At 37.0% G+C, this 15387-nt stretch overlaps 1 protein-coding gene and 1 non-coding gene across 3 annotated transcripts in view; one reads left to right on the forward strand and one right to left on the reverse strand.

Annotated features, from left to right (window-relative positions):
* Positions 1–15387, reverse strand: part of CEP112 (centrosomal protein 112) — a 406944-nt gene that overhangs the window by 246196 nt on the left and 145361 nt on the right. The gene's annotated exons all lie outside the window — the stretch shown is intronic.
* LOC116875534 lies at positions 10637–10742 on the forward strand. The gene has a single exon (XR_004384215.1). It is a non-coding gene; the product is annotated as a U6 spliceosomal RNA (small nuclear RNA).

The raw sequence follows: 15387 nt of genomic DNA on the forward strand, positions 1-15387 counted from the left end.
AAAGAAGTTGCTGTGGCTGATATCGAAGAGGTTACTGCCTATGTTCTCCTCTAGGATTCTGATGGAACTTCTTTTAAAAGCTTTTCTTTAAGGGGTGCCTGCGTGGCTCAGGTCGTGATCCCAGGGTCCTGGGATTGAGCCCTGCATCAGACTCTCTGCTCAGCAGAGAGCCTGTTTCCTCCTCCTCTCTCTGCCTGCCTCTCTGCCTACTTGTGATCTCTGTCTGTTAAATAAATAATTAAAATCTTAAAAAAAAAAAAAAAAAGCTTTTCTTTAAGTGGTTTACTTCAGTTGCCTATTCAACAGGAACCTGAATACCTTGCTGCTCATTTTAATTCCACACTGTTAAAATAAGATGTGTTTAATGTTAAGTGTTTGCCGAATTCTAAGGCCTTAATGTTTCGTTTCTTTGTCATATGATGTTAATATTAGCTAGTAGACAACAGTGATTAGTAACTGGATGTTACACTAAAGACCGATTCAAGAGACACCACCACACAAATGACTGAGCGCTCTGATGGCAACAGGGAATTAGAATTTGGCCCAGTCCATTTTCATTCTTCTATTGCTCTGCCCAAGGAGGAGGAAGTCTTGACTAGGGTTTCCCAGATACAAAAACTGAATGTTTTGTTTAAATATTCAAATATTTATTAGAAATAAATATTTGAATACTAAAACAATTGAGAACAACATAAAGCCATATATGGTATACTGGGTACCATGTCCTAGACCTAGGTTGACAAATTCGATGGACATTTGCTGTAAACATTTTGTTACAAATGTTTAATGGACATTTTCTCTGGTGCGAAAGACCCAGATGACTGTATGGGGCCACCGAGAACTCTCTGTGAAAAGGATTCTGAGACCAGGCTTGGAGGAAAGGGCTACTGTGGTTGGTGAATAATGTCCCCTTGTAGGGGATTAGGGTTAGGCGTCATGAGGGCTCCTGCCCTGCTACCCAGGGACCACAGTGACCACTTCATCCTCTGTTACTCTTTCATTTTTGAAGGCCTCCTGAAAGCACTTGAAAGGACTATTTCCTATCAGGAATACAACTTTTCGAAGGTTTACTTTGCTTGGTCAGTCTGTCCATAAACAGAAAAGAAAAGTACATTCGACACTATCTGAAAACTTTAAAAATGTAGTTATAATTTAAAAATTATGTACCATTGCTTAGGCAAAAGAAAATTTTGCCAACACATTTTATAAAGCATATGACCCAGTGGCTGAGATATCCACTCTGTTCTATGAATGTTAAAAGTCAGTTGTTTTATATTTTTTTGCCCTAATATTCACATGAGCCATATAGTTAATATAAACACTTTCAATTTAATAGGGAAAATATTTTCTCTGTGTCATTTCATTCCTACCTACCAAATTTAGTCATTGACTTTTTAACTAACTTATACCCACATAAATCAAAGTCATAAACTTTACCTACAATCATATGACCATATTTAAGATATTGTTAAAACCTTGTGTAGTAATGCACATTGCATTTAGTTGATAAGTTCTATCATGACTTACAAATAGAAAACATTGTTGTGTATTAAATAGCAAGCATGGGGAATTGAGGAAATCTCCCAGCTGGGTTCCAATCCCACCACACCTGCTAGTAGTAAAGCTAAATATCAAAAAAGGTCTCACTCAATGTTAATCACTGTTCAGTCCAGTTCAACATGACAAACACATTGTGCTCCACTGATATTTAGGAAGCTTCTCTCTTAATATAAATAAAATATCTGTGTTAATTTAAATAAAGGGATGATATGCATCTTAATGAGGGATCCATCTTAATTTCTATCAAAGTAATGAAGTAGAAGTGAAAATGTTCAGCATCTGAAAAAGAGAAAGGTCTGCTTCTCACTAAGAACAGTATTCCTTGTACCATGATTCCGGAGTACATCCTCTAAGAAGCAAAAAAAAAAAGACTTTGAAGATTGTTTCTTCCAGTAGAACTGGTTGTGGGGCCGAGTATAACTGCATCATTCAAATGCCTTAAAGCAGGGCCTCCATGAAGATAAAAAGGTGGGAAGAAAATTTGCTTTTCAGTTCTGATTTATTTATAAAATGCAGTAAATTTTCCTTGTTTGAGAACATAAAACATAAAGAAGAAAGAAGCTGCATTCTTATACAACCACAAGTCAGCTCAGATTAAAGGATTTTCTGAAGTACATGATTATTCCAAAAAGGCAATAAAATGTAGGAGACTAATAGACTACAATTTAGTATTTCTTGAGCTTTACAAGCTAACATTTGTATGTACAGGCCAACCTTAATTTGAAAATCTTCCCTTTGCACATTTCTGTACCAGCACTTTTGATAATGATGGCAGTGATCCAACATCTATTTATAAGGCTTCATATTTCAAGATACTTCATTTGCTGCCAGCGTGGCATCTCCACTGGAAACTCCAAGAAAAACAAAACAAAACAAAAAAACTTCAAACGTGTCTGAAAAACAGCTAGAGAGGTCTCCATTCCTTTTCCAGCTGGGCTGGAAAACAAGACTTGGGAGCAGCTCTATCATCTACGTTCATGGCTGCTGATTGGTACTCAAGGTGATAAGAGTGAGTTAGTCAAAAACATGAAGATAAAATTGACTTAAAAGGCACTATGTCAGTATGCATGATAAATGAAGGAACTTCTGTGGCCTCTTCTTCACATGACTGCTAAGACTAGGGGTCTCTGCTAAATTCTTTTTTTTTTTTAATTTAATTTTTTTAAATTTCTTTTCAGTGTTCCAGAATTCATTGTCACTGCTAAATTCTTATTAAAAAATGGTAATGGTAAACACTGTGAACAATGAAACTTTTGATACTGCAAGGGTCAGAAAGAAATGTTGAGTAAAATGGAAAGTAGTATTCCTCTCCATTGGAAAGATCACAATACTCCTCAATTGATCTATAGATTCAACACAATCCCAGTCAAAATCCCAGGTGGGATTTTGCAGAAATTGACAAGTGAGTCCTGAAATTCATATGGAAATTCAAGGTACACAGAATTGGCAAAACAATCTCAGAAGAACAAAGTTGGAGAACTCTCATTTCCTGATTTCAAAACTTATTACAAAGCTAGATTAATAAAAACAGCATGCTACGGGCATAAGAAAAGACATATAAATCAATGGAATAGAATTAAGATTCCAGAAATAAACCCTTACATTGATGATCAGTGAATTTTCAGCAAGGGATCCAAGACAATCTGATGGAGAAAGAACAGTCTGTACAACAAATGGTGCTGGGACAACCGGATGTCCATTTATCAAAAACAATAAAGCTGGATTCCTCCTTTACACAATGCACACAAAGTAACTCAATATAAACCACAGACCTAAATTTAAGAGCTAAAAACGCAAAGCTCTTAGAAGAAAACAGGAGTAAATTTGGGTGACACTGAGCTAAGCCAAGCCTTCTTAGATATAACACCGGAAGTATAAACAAAAAAATAAAATATAGATAAACAGCTTCAGCAAATTTAAAACTCTTGTGCTCCTAGGGATATCATCAAAAATTAAAAAGAAGATCCACAGAAGATGAGAAAATACTTGCCAGTCATATATGTGAAAAGAGACCTGTATCAAGAATACATAAACAACACTTACCAATCAATAGTAAAAAAAAAAAAATACAGAACACAATTTAAAAAAAGGTGAATCTGAATAGATGTTTCTCCCAAGAAGATATACAGCTGGCCATACGCACGTGAAAGATCACTCAATAGCAATAGTGATTCAAAAATTGCAATTCAAAACCACAATGAGATATTATAATGAGAGATTATACAACCTCTCATATGGCTGTAATCAAAAGACAGATAGGAACAAGTGTTTGTATTGTTTTGTTCTCTTTGCATTTACCTTGTGTGTGCTTTTTTTAAGCTTCTTGAATCCAAATAATTATCCCTTTCACAAAACTGGAAGATTCTGGCTATTATTTATTAAAATATTTTGCCTCTATTATTCTCTTCCCTCTGCTTCTGTGACTCAACTATGATTTATACATTGTGATTGTCCTACGAGTTCCTGCACTCATTTTTTTAGTATATTTTTCTCTTTGTCCTCAAATTGGCTGATTTCTGTTTTTTCTTCATGTTCATTGAGTCTTCTTGTTCTCCACCCTGTTGTTATAATCGGCCCACACTTTAAATCTCAAATGTTGTATTTTTTCAGTTTTTCTGTTGAAATTTCCTGGTTTCTCACTTGTTATTACCAATTTTTCTTAATATCTTTGAGCCAACTATAATAGCTACTTTAAATTTTTTATCTGCTAAACCTAGCATCTGCTAAACCTAGCATCCTGAGGTGCTCTCTGCTGATTATTTTCTTAAGAATAAATAGGTTACCTATTTCTTATGTCGAGTAATTTTGGCTTGTATCTTTATGAATGAAACATTATAGAGAGTGTAGATTCTGTTATTTTCCTCCAAATAATATTAAGAGTATTAATAGTATTAATATAATTAATTTCAATTGTTTGTTTTCAGCAGGCAGGTAACTTGGCTGAACTCAAACTATAAATTCTTGACGTCATTATAGTTTTGTAACTATATTTTTAAATATATTTTGGACATATTTATAAACCAATAAATGTAGCTTACCTAACAAAAAAACAAAAACAAAAACCTATAAATTCTGTCTCCTCTGTAGGTGACAAAAGTTCATATATAAATTCTGCTCTTTTAATCTTACCCGGGCTGCTTAGAATCCTCTCCAACTATGCATGTTTCAGAATCAGTCAGAAACATGGACCGAATTATACAAAGAATTTGGGCTTCCTGTCTCACATGTTCACTTATTTCCTGGGTATTTCACCATCTTAGTTTATCAGTGGTTGCCTCATTCGTTCATCTGGTTCTTTAAGCACTAAGATCACAGGTATCTACCTAAATTCTAACTGTACTATAGGGCACCAAATGTGGAGGAATAAATAATATAAAAATGGGAAATTCACTTTTCCTTCCTACAAGTATGTATTCCCAAACACTCTGTCTTTGTGTTTATTCATCCTCCTGGGCCATCATGTAGCTGTATTTTATATTTTATACAGAGCTTCCATTTGTGGGAGGATTAGTCTGATAGGAGCTTACTTGGCCATAGTATAAACTGGAACCCTCCCCCCTTCTTTGCTGTTTTGACTGGCAGATTACTATTCATTCTTTTGGGGGGTTCAAATGCCAACTCTTTGGATAGAATTGCTAGTTACTTCTTTTGTCCTGTCCACACTTTCTATATACTGCTACTATAGCATTTTTTTTCTGGGAGGGTCATGGTTTTATTGCTGAGTTTCAGGCAAGGGGCTCAAGTCCACCCAATCTCCTTCAGCTTGACCACCAGGGCCTCTGTAGTCTCCACCTTGATGCCAGCTGTATGCAGGGGTGGGTCCTCCACACTAACCATGGAGAGCTTGGAGGTCAGGTCCACACTCAGGTCTCCTGGTTTGATGCCCTCAATCTTCTTGGCTTTCATGAGACTGGGCAATATAGCATAGTGGGGTTCGTCGAGCTGCAAGGTGGCAGTCACCATGGCAGGCAGCTTCAGGCACAGGGTCTCCAGGCCCCCAACAATTTCCCACTCCACGTCCACCTAGTCTTTTCCGGTGTCACCTGGGAGGTGAATGGGCCCTGTGGCCAGTCTAGAAATCCAGCTGTCATCTACCCAGTCTGGTTACAGTCACAGCATTTTATATGTACCATTACAGTTGTTAATTTATGTATTTATCTGTTCTAGATAATGAAATCTCTTTGAGGCTAGGGGAATGCAGGATGTGGGGACACAACCATGTCTTCCTCATATTTATAAACCATATGTTGAACATACTACATGTATAGAGTAATTCAATATTTGTTTCATAAATTCATATTATATCATCTATATAGACCCAGAGCTAAACCATGGAATGTCGTAAATTTCTCAACCTCAGCACTATTGACATTTCTGATCAGATTAATTCTTTATCATGGGGACCTGTTCTATGCATTGCAATATGGTTAGCAGCATCCCTGGCCTCTGCTCACTAGATCCCAGTGACAATGTCCTTTCCCCAACTCTGACAATCCCCAAATGTCTCCAGACATGCTAAATATGCCCTGGAGAGGGTAAAGTCATGCCTGATTGAGAACAACTAGGCCAGAAAATTTGGTTCTTTATCAAATTCCACAGAGTGAAAGAAGCCTTAGGTATTTGGTTTCTGGGTATTTGATTTTCAAGGGTTAGGATACTGGTAATGGGGAATAACCTAAAAGAGCAATTACCATCCAACCTCTTAAGAGAATTCAAAGCCATAAATGCTTATAAATTATAACGCCTCCACCACCAGGAATTGTTTGTTCCTACAGCATGTGCCCTGTAGGTGTTTTTGACCTGGAGAGGGAAGACGCAGAGAATCCTAAATTGATGACAACAATGACGACGACGACGCTGATGATGATTATGATGATGATGATGTCATGCTTGCATACCTCTTTACAGTTATGAGCTTTTGTATGTATTTTCCCAACTAGGTATATATTTCTCTCTCCTTTTTTTTAAGATTTTATTTATTTATTTGAAAGAGAAAGAGTTGGGGGAAGGGCAGAGGGAGAGAGATAAGCAGACTCACCACTGAGTGTGGAGCCTGATATGGGCCTCAATCCCAGGACCTGGGATCATGACCTGAGCTAAAGTCAGACCCTTAACCTACTGAACCACCCAAGTGCCCCTAAGTATATATTTCTAATGGAAAATTTTACTTCATTTTAATTTTTAAAAGATTTTCTTGTTTGTTTGTCTGAGAGAGAGAAAGATAGAGAGCACAAGCAGGGGGAGCAGCAGGCAGAGGGAGAAGCAGGCTCCCCACTGAGCAAGGAGCCTGATGCAGGACTCAATCCCAGGACCCTGGGATCATGACCTAAGCCAAAGGTGGATGTTCAACTGACTGAGCCACCCAGGCACCCCTCTGATGGTAAATTTTAAAGAGGAAGTAAAAACTAGTAAGGGACAAAACTGGAAACTGTAATTAATTGAGAGTATACTCCGCATGGTAATTGTACTTAACATATATAGATTATTCGGTGTCGAAGAAGGCATGTTCTGTAATTATCTAGTTGGACTAATGCCATGGTTTGTTCCTTTAGTTTATCAAATGACCTTTGGAAAGTGACAGAAGAGAGTGAATTCAGATATGAAAGGAAGAGAAGTAGTTAAGTCTTAAAAAGGCAAACTCTGAAAGGCAAACTGAATGACATCCAAAAATATCAAGTGTAGGAAGAGATCATATATGAATAAGAGAATGGAGGTAGCTAAAAAATTATTGTTGCACAGAATGAAAGAGTGATTGTTGAGATTATCAGCATTATGGACACAATGTAGGACAGAGAGAGCTAATTCAGTATTGAAGTCCATGGAACAATACATGAAAATAGCCCCGTGTAGCAGTTTCCCTCGGCTATAACAAATTACTGCACACTAAATAGTCTAAAACAATAGGAATTTATTCCCTCTTCATTCTGGAGGCCAAAAGTGTATAATCACGGAGTCAGCAGCACTGTACTTCCTCTGGAGGCTCTAGGGGGGAATCCATTTCCTGGCACTTGCAACTTCTGGAGATTGTTGGCATCCTTGGCTCACGACCACTATATTTCTCTCTGATCCATCTTCACGTCACCTTCTCCTCTATGTCCCTTCTCCAGTGTCTTATAAAGATGCTCATGGTTGGTTTTAGGACCCACCTGGACGATCTCCTCATCTCAAGATCTTTAACTCAGTTACTTCTGCAGAGATCCTTTTGTTAAATAAAAACATTCACTAGTTCTGAGGATTTGGACATGAACATATCTACGGCGGGGGGGCTGCCGATCAGCCTGCGACACATGGGTTGAGAAGGTCTAGTCTGCTTTCTGTTTTGGGACTCTGATATTTAGCTCTAGATCAAACTTCTGCTTATCTCTGGAACACAGAAGTCTTCACTTCAAATGCACTATATCAAAGAGCCCATTTGAAGTAACGTCATCAAGATGGTGACATAAATCAGTCCCAACTTCAGTGCCCGTCACCAAAAGACCAACTAGCAACTATCCACAGACATGACACCATCATGAAAATCCCAGACCCAAGGATATGAATGAAGCACCCCGATGGGCCACAGAGACTGAGATGGGTGACATAAGACAGGTAAGAGGAGTGGGTGCACTCTGCATCACCATCCACTCAACCCAGGCCAGCCTTACACTGCAGCAACAGAGCCACCCTGCTTTCTCCAGTAGAAAAAGGAAAGTCTAAGGTGGACATCCAGTTCCCCCAGTACTGCAGGACGCTTCCCAGAAATTCCACTACAGTAAACAAAACAGTATGGTATTGCTATTTAAAAAAACAAAAACAATACCAATAGAACAAATTGAAAGCCCAGAAACAAATCCACACATAAACAGTCAGCTAATATTTGACAAGAAAGCCAAGACTATTCAATGGGGAAGTGAAAGTCTCTTCAATACATGGTGTGGGGAAAAATGGATATTCATATGCAAAAGAACAAAACTGGGCCTCTATCTCACACTCACAAAAATTAACTCAAAAGGATTCAAGACTTACTTGTTAGGCCTGAATCTATAAAACTCCTAGAAGAAAACAGGATAAAAGCTCCTTGGGGCGTCTGGGTGGCTCAGTGGGTTAAAGCCTCTGCCTTCCGGCTCAGGTCATGGTCCCAGGGTTCTGGGATGGAGCCCCACATCGGGCTCTCTGCTCAGCAAGGAGCCTGCTTCCCTCCTCTCTCTACCTGCCTCTCTGCCTACTTGTGATCTCTGTCTGCCAAATAAATAAATAAAATCTTTAAAAAAAAAAAAAAGTTCCTTGACATTGGTTTTAGCAATGACTTCATGAATATGACACCAAAAGTATAAGCAACAAAAACAAAAATAAACAAATGAGACTACATCTTCTGTACAGGAAAAAAAATCAAGAAAATGAAAAGGCAGCCTACAGAATAGGAGAAAATATTTAAAAACTCATGTCTGTTATGGGTAAATGTCCAAAATATACATATAAAGAACTCAATATAACTCAAGAGAAAAAAAAAAAAAGCCCAAATAATCCTATCAAAAATGGGCAGAAGAACAGAATAGACAATTTTCCAAAGAAGATATTCAAATAGCCAACAGATAAATGAAAAAGTGCTGAACGTCACCCCCTCAGGGAAATGAAAATGAAAACCACAATGAGATATCGTTTCAAACCTCTTAGAATGGCCATAATAAAAAAGACAAGAGATAACAAGTATTGGCGAAGATGTAGTGAAAAGAGAACCCTTGTGACCTGTGCATAGGAATGTAAATTGGTACAGCCACCATGGAAGAGTATGGAGGTTCCTTAAGAGATTAAAAAGAGGAGACAATAGACCCCAAATGTAATCACAAGGTCCTTATAAGACCAAGGTCAAGGGAGAGACAAGGCAGTATGAGAGAAGCAGCAGCGGAGAAAAGACAATGTGATTCAGGCTCCCAAACCAAGGAATGAAGACAGCCTCCGGTAGACGGAAAAGGCAAGCAACAGATTCTTAAAATCTCCCAGCAAAAACCAGTCCTAACAAACCTTGATCTCGGGCCCTAAGTTTTATTCTGGACTTCTAATCTTCCAAACTGTAAAATAATACATTGAATTGTCTTAAGATACTATGTTTGTGGTACAGCAGTGAAAAAAAAAACAGTAACACCTAATAAAACTAGTATATATTCAAACCTTAGAACACATCAAGGGATCTCTGAGGTACTTTATATATATATATATAAATGCCGTGAACAAAAAAATAAGTAGGGAATTCAACAAATTTAAAAGTTAAATCAGGCAAAAAAAAAAAATCCATAGGTTAAATTTGCTATAGTCTTTGAGTTTTTAAAGTTTTCATCTTTGCTCTGTTATTTAACTCCTTCTGGGTAATGTCACCAGGTTTAAAAAAAACAAAAACAAAAAAACCTCTAAAAAGTCAAATTATTTCTTCGCAAAGAGCATGTTTACATTGAATAGTGGCACACCTGGATGAGATAGGACCCCGAGTAAAACTGTCCAAAGACTGTCCAGTTTGTTTTGATTTTCCCCTTAACCAAGATGCATCTGCCCAAACATGCAAACTCTCAGTGTGGTTAAGTGCAGGGAATCAGTATGGTTAGGAACTAAAATTTCTGGAGATCAGTGAATGACTGCTAAGGCTTGCAAAAGGAAGAAGTGACCAAGGAAAGTTTTGTTTTTCAAAAGTAAGTTCCTAAGACTAGAAGCTGGCATAGAAAAGAAGTGTGCAATGGATAATGAAGAACGAGGTGCTGTTGAAAACTCCAGGGCACCCCAGGGATTATGAAAGACCGAAGAAGAATGCCAATGCACAGCTAAGGTGAGTTTGTATGGAGAAGTTTTAAGGGCCTACAAGGAAATGATGCTGCCAAGCATTTCTGTACTCCTTGGATTAAAGACCGTATCACAATTTTGAAACCTAGTGTGGGCGTCCAATTCAAAACACACAAGGACAGGGGCACCTTGCTGGCTTAGTCAGTAGATAGAGGATGTGACTCTTGATTTCAGGGTTGTGAGTTTGAGCCCCATGTTGGGTGTAGAGATCACAAAAAAAATAAAATAAAATTTTAAAAAAATATATTAGCCAAAAAACACAAGGATAGTGCTCACTTTGACAGCAGATATACTAGAACTGGAACAATACAGAGAAGATTAGCATGACCCTGCATAAGGATGACACACAAAATACACAAGGACAAAGTGCTTTCCTGAATCACAGAGTAGGCTGTGTAGAAGATAATCATATAATCACTGAAGCCTAAAACCAAATATAAATATATTTCTAAGGATAACGAATTGATGTTTAAAATGTCCATAGCAAAGCTGAGAAGATTGTTTTACATTCTTCTTCCTCCTAAAAGAACACAATATTTTGAGTTTACACCAGAGTCATCCAACCTTTTATTAACTCATTCATCAAAAATTGGTTAAGACCTATGACGTGTTCATCACTAACTTACACTAAGGAACAAGCTATATGACAGACCTGTCTCTTTAAGAAGATGCCACCAGGTAAAGGAAAAAAATACCTAAGTTCCAAATATTGTAACAGAGGTTTAAACACAGGGTCTTGAAAAACAGAAGGAGAGGGTTCAGGGAGATTTCATTCCATCCAGTCAATGAGGAAGATGGATCTATAGGAAAGAGATCTGTACTATAGGAATCTCCATCCTATTATAGTGAATCAGAACAACCTTCTTAGAAGGCCGTCAGGGGCAAATGGACTTACGTACAGCAACAGTAAAGGGAGAAGAAAGCAAGCCAGCAGTTCTCACCATCATCCTGGCTCAAACAGGGCAGCACTGATAGAATCATGGGCAAACACACAATAAGACTCAATGAAACTATAATGTTCCAGGGCTAACCCAGCTAAAGATTCTTCTCTTGATACCAAGGGAAACACTCCAAAAGGGCATGGTACAATATGAAGAAGTGCAATGAACTCTCTTCTGACAAGGACCTTGTATTGTCAATGACTTAGGCTTTCCCAGCAGGCTGTGCCCCCAGAGCCAGACTCCAGTCTTGAAGAACCATTATTGGTTTTAATGCATGTTACCTATGAAGAAGAATGAGGAATCTCCTTCAGCTATCCAAAAATCTCCTGAAAACATAAGGATTTCAGCTAGAAGATACATAAATTCCTTGAAGTCAATGATCATGACTCAAAAGAACTAATCCTGGCATCAGCCTCCTATGCTACATTTTCAGCAAGGTGGCTGTGTTCTAGGAGCGGAGGCAAGGGTCCTAGCAGCAAATTTTGAGACCTACTCAGTCAGATACCTGCAGAAGACCTAGAAGAAGTATAAAAATGGATCCAATCTTGGAGAAACTATAGTCTGTTTATGGGGGAAAACACAAGAAAAAAAATCAAGTAGTACTGTAATATTATATATAATATATACTCTAAGTGCCGTGGGACCATGACAAATGGAAAGAGTCAGCGAGAATCTGTATAAGAAACCAGCCCAGAAGATCAGAAGATTTGTGTGTGAAGTATAAAATAATGTAGGTAAATGTGATGACATGTTTATACAGTTTAAAGTTTTCTGTATTAATTTTGTGCTAAACTAATTTTTCTCTATAATATAGGCCTATAAAAAAAATGAAAAGATCTCTATCCCAGCAAACAGAAGAGCAATTGAAATCTTCATGGTAAAATAAGAAAACCTTGAGAAAATGATTCTTAAACATAAGTAGCTACAGTGGATAGTGAAGAAAAATTCCTTTAAAATCTCAGACTTCAAAAAAATCCCTAATGTTTTCTTTTATGTTTCTTATACTTAAGAAAGTACTGATTAAAAGTTCCATATATAAATTATTCATCATACATGCAAAGCTACATACATATCCACCAATACAGCTTACTTTACAGGCAGTCGTTTATCAGTAAATAATGAGAGACACGTTCATCCTATAAAACGACAAAGCCTAAATACATTGAAAGAAGTACAGGACCACTTCCTGTTACTCAGGAGAGGAAAAAAGGCAATGTGAAGTCATTCAAGCAGAATAATAAGTAAACCAAAGCCAGATCAAAGGAATATAGAAGAAAGGCTGAAACATGAAGCTGAAATATTTATTTCCTTCAAAACATCATCTATGCCTTGTCCCTGGGCAGTTCAACATTTCAAAGTAGGTGGAAAATATTCTCACTTACATTCATCACTATGCACAAGTAGATCAAATTTTAAATAGGCAAATTTTCTCTTTATTTACCAAACATAAATGTAATATTTATCATTGGGAGTTTTTTTGCTTATCAGAAATGATTTCTAAATTATATGAAATAATTATAAAGTCATAATAGACACTTTTCAGTACTTCCAATGGATGAAGCTGCTACAAACGATAACATTCATGGTGTAAGCATAATTTTTAATGTCTTCACAAATGATGAAACAGAGGGAACATTTGTTGAATGCTCACTATGCTCATTGGTTTGGGGTAGTTCATGAACTATTTCATTTCATTTTTAAACCGATATGAAAGTTATCACTTACCTTTTTCCACCAGTGAAAATAAGGAAGTTTAGAAGAGTTAAGTGATTTGCCCAAGTATTTACAGAATCAATGGCAGAATGAGAAATTAAAGCAGCCCAAAGTCCAAAGTCATTCTACTACATCATGCTATTTCTTTAAACCTGTTTGTGTGTTTACATCATGCTATTTCTTTAAACATGTGTGTGTGTATATATACACACACACATGCGTATATATAATATACATAACTAAATCACTGATGTTAATTGGTTGAACTTACAAGTAGGTGCTTACTTATTATCCTCACATAACATATTTGCAATATCAAACCACTTTCAGAACATTTGAAAGCTAAAATATTTATCAAGTATTTACTTAACACCTATTGTATGCCAGAATCTGTGCTTGGTGTTGAAAATACAAAAATGATCAACACACTGTTCCTGCATCCAATATAGAAAAGAAGACAAACTCTATACCACTCTCGGTATGATAAAAGCTACACAATAATATGAACATAATACGAACAAATAAGAACTGGAGGAATTCATTATGCCTAGGGTAAAACAGAAAAGCTTCATAAAGGGCAGGTCATTTGGTAAGATCGTCACAAAGAATGTTGAAGAGGTGTAACATATACATATATATGTTTTTTAACTGTGTATTAAAATGTATATGTATTTGTAAAATACATATTTTTATTTGATATTTGTAAAATACCTTTTATTTTCCTCCTTGCCATCATACTTTCCATGAGAAGAGCAAATCTCCGTCAGAAGATTCTTATTTATTTCAAGGGAAAGATGAACATGGTAGAGGTAAGAGATTTCTAAATATGAAGTTTTGTTTCAGATATAATAAAATATGCAACCATTTTTGCTGATTATAAAAACACACACTCTTATCAATAAGTGTATAAAAGTGTATTAGCTGGATTTATGTTAGTTTTAAGAAATCAATCTTTATTTATAAACAAAAATCACCCATGTTTTACTCACCATTTCTCCCTACCTCATACTACACTTTTCCAAAGGCTCCAGTGGTTATCTTATATGTGATTAGCAATAAGTTCAGTCACTGTTAATCTGCTACCATGTAGTATTTATTAATTCATTTACCATTAATGTCATAAGCTCCCATTATGTGCCAGGCAACTTGCTAGATGTTAAAATAACACCAGTGAACCAACCACACCCAGTTCCTATGCTAAGGGAGCTTTCAGTCTAGCAAAGAGAAAAAGACACTGAATTAATACAAATGAGAACAATGAAAATTCCATTCAATGACCAAAAAAGAAATACGGAGTATTAAGGTTTATACAAGAGGGTGAAAAACCTTAACCAGGAATTAGGATGAAAGAAAGTGATGTTAAAGTTAACTGAATTTGTATGCTGATTATACTTCAATAGAAAATAATTTTTTAATGGAAAAATGAAACTTAACTGAAGGGTGAAGAGGACTGGATCCTCTTACCGTACCCTGCAGGGTAGGGTATTCCAGCACAAAGGATAACAGAGAAGCTGCAAAACGGCTAAATCAGGGAAGAGAACAGGGGCCAAGATGGCAATGCAGGGAACAGAGAGAAAAGGACCTGTGATAAGGCTGAGAAGTACCCTGTCATACTGAAATTCTAGAGAGAGAACTTTCATAGCTTTGTAGAAAAACTACATTGTATGAAATGAAAAGTGTAATGGATAGGATTACAGGCACTGCTGAAGAAAAGGTTCATGAACTTAAGACTTAGCAGTGAAAACTAACCAAAACAAAGCACAGAACAAAAAACAGAATAATAAAAAACAAAGCATTGGTGACAACTGCCAGCAACCTAATATTTATATATTTAGAGTTACCCTTAAAGGAAAAGAGAGATGGGGGACAGAAAAATATTAGAAGAAATGATGGCCAAAAGCTTTCCAAATTTAATTAAAATTATAAATCTACAGATCCAAGAACTCCAAGAACTCCAAGATCTCCAAGCATAAGACAAATAAAACTACATGAAGGCACAACATAATCGATTTACCCCAAAATCAATGACCAAAAAAAAAGAATCTTGAAAACAGCTGGAAAAAAAGACATGTTCCAGAGGAACAAAAGTAAGGAGAGCAGCAGATTCCTGGCAGAAACAAGGCAAGCAAGAAGACAATGAGGTGACATCTTCATGAAGGCAAGAACAATTCAGTATTAGATGATCTAATAATGATTAGATTACCTGGGGCACCTGGGTGTCTCAGTCAGTTAAGAGGCTGCCTTTGGTTCAGGTCATGATCCCAGGGTCCTGGGTCCCTGCTCAGCAGGGAGCCTGCTTCTCCCTCTCCCTCTGCCTGCCACTCTGCCTACTTGTGCTATCTCTCTGTCAAATAAGTAAATAAAA

The sequence above is a fragment of the Lontra canadensis genome, unplaced genomic scaffold (assembly GCF_010015895.1).
Source record: "Lontra canadensis isolate GAN:19392208 unplaced genomic scaffold, GSC_riverotter_1.0 scaffold41, whole genome shotgun sequence".
Lineage (NCBI taxonomy): Eukaryota > Metazoa > Chordata > Mammalia > Carnivora > Mustelidae > Lontra > Lontra canadensis.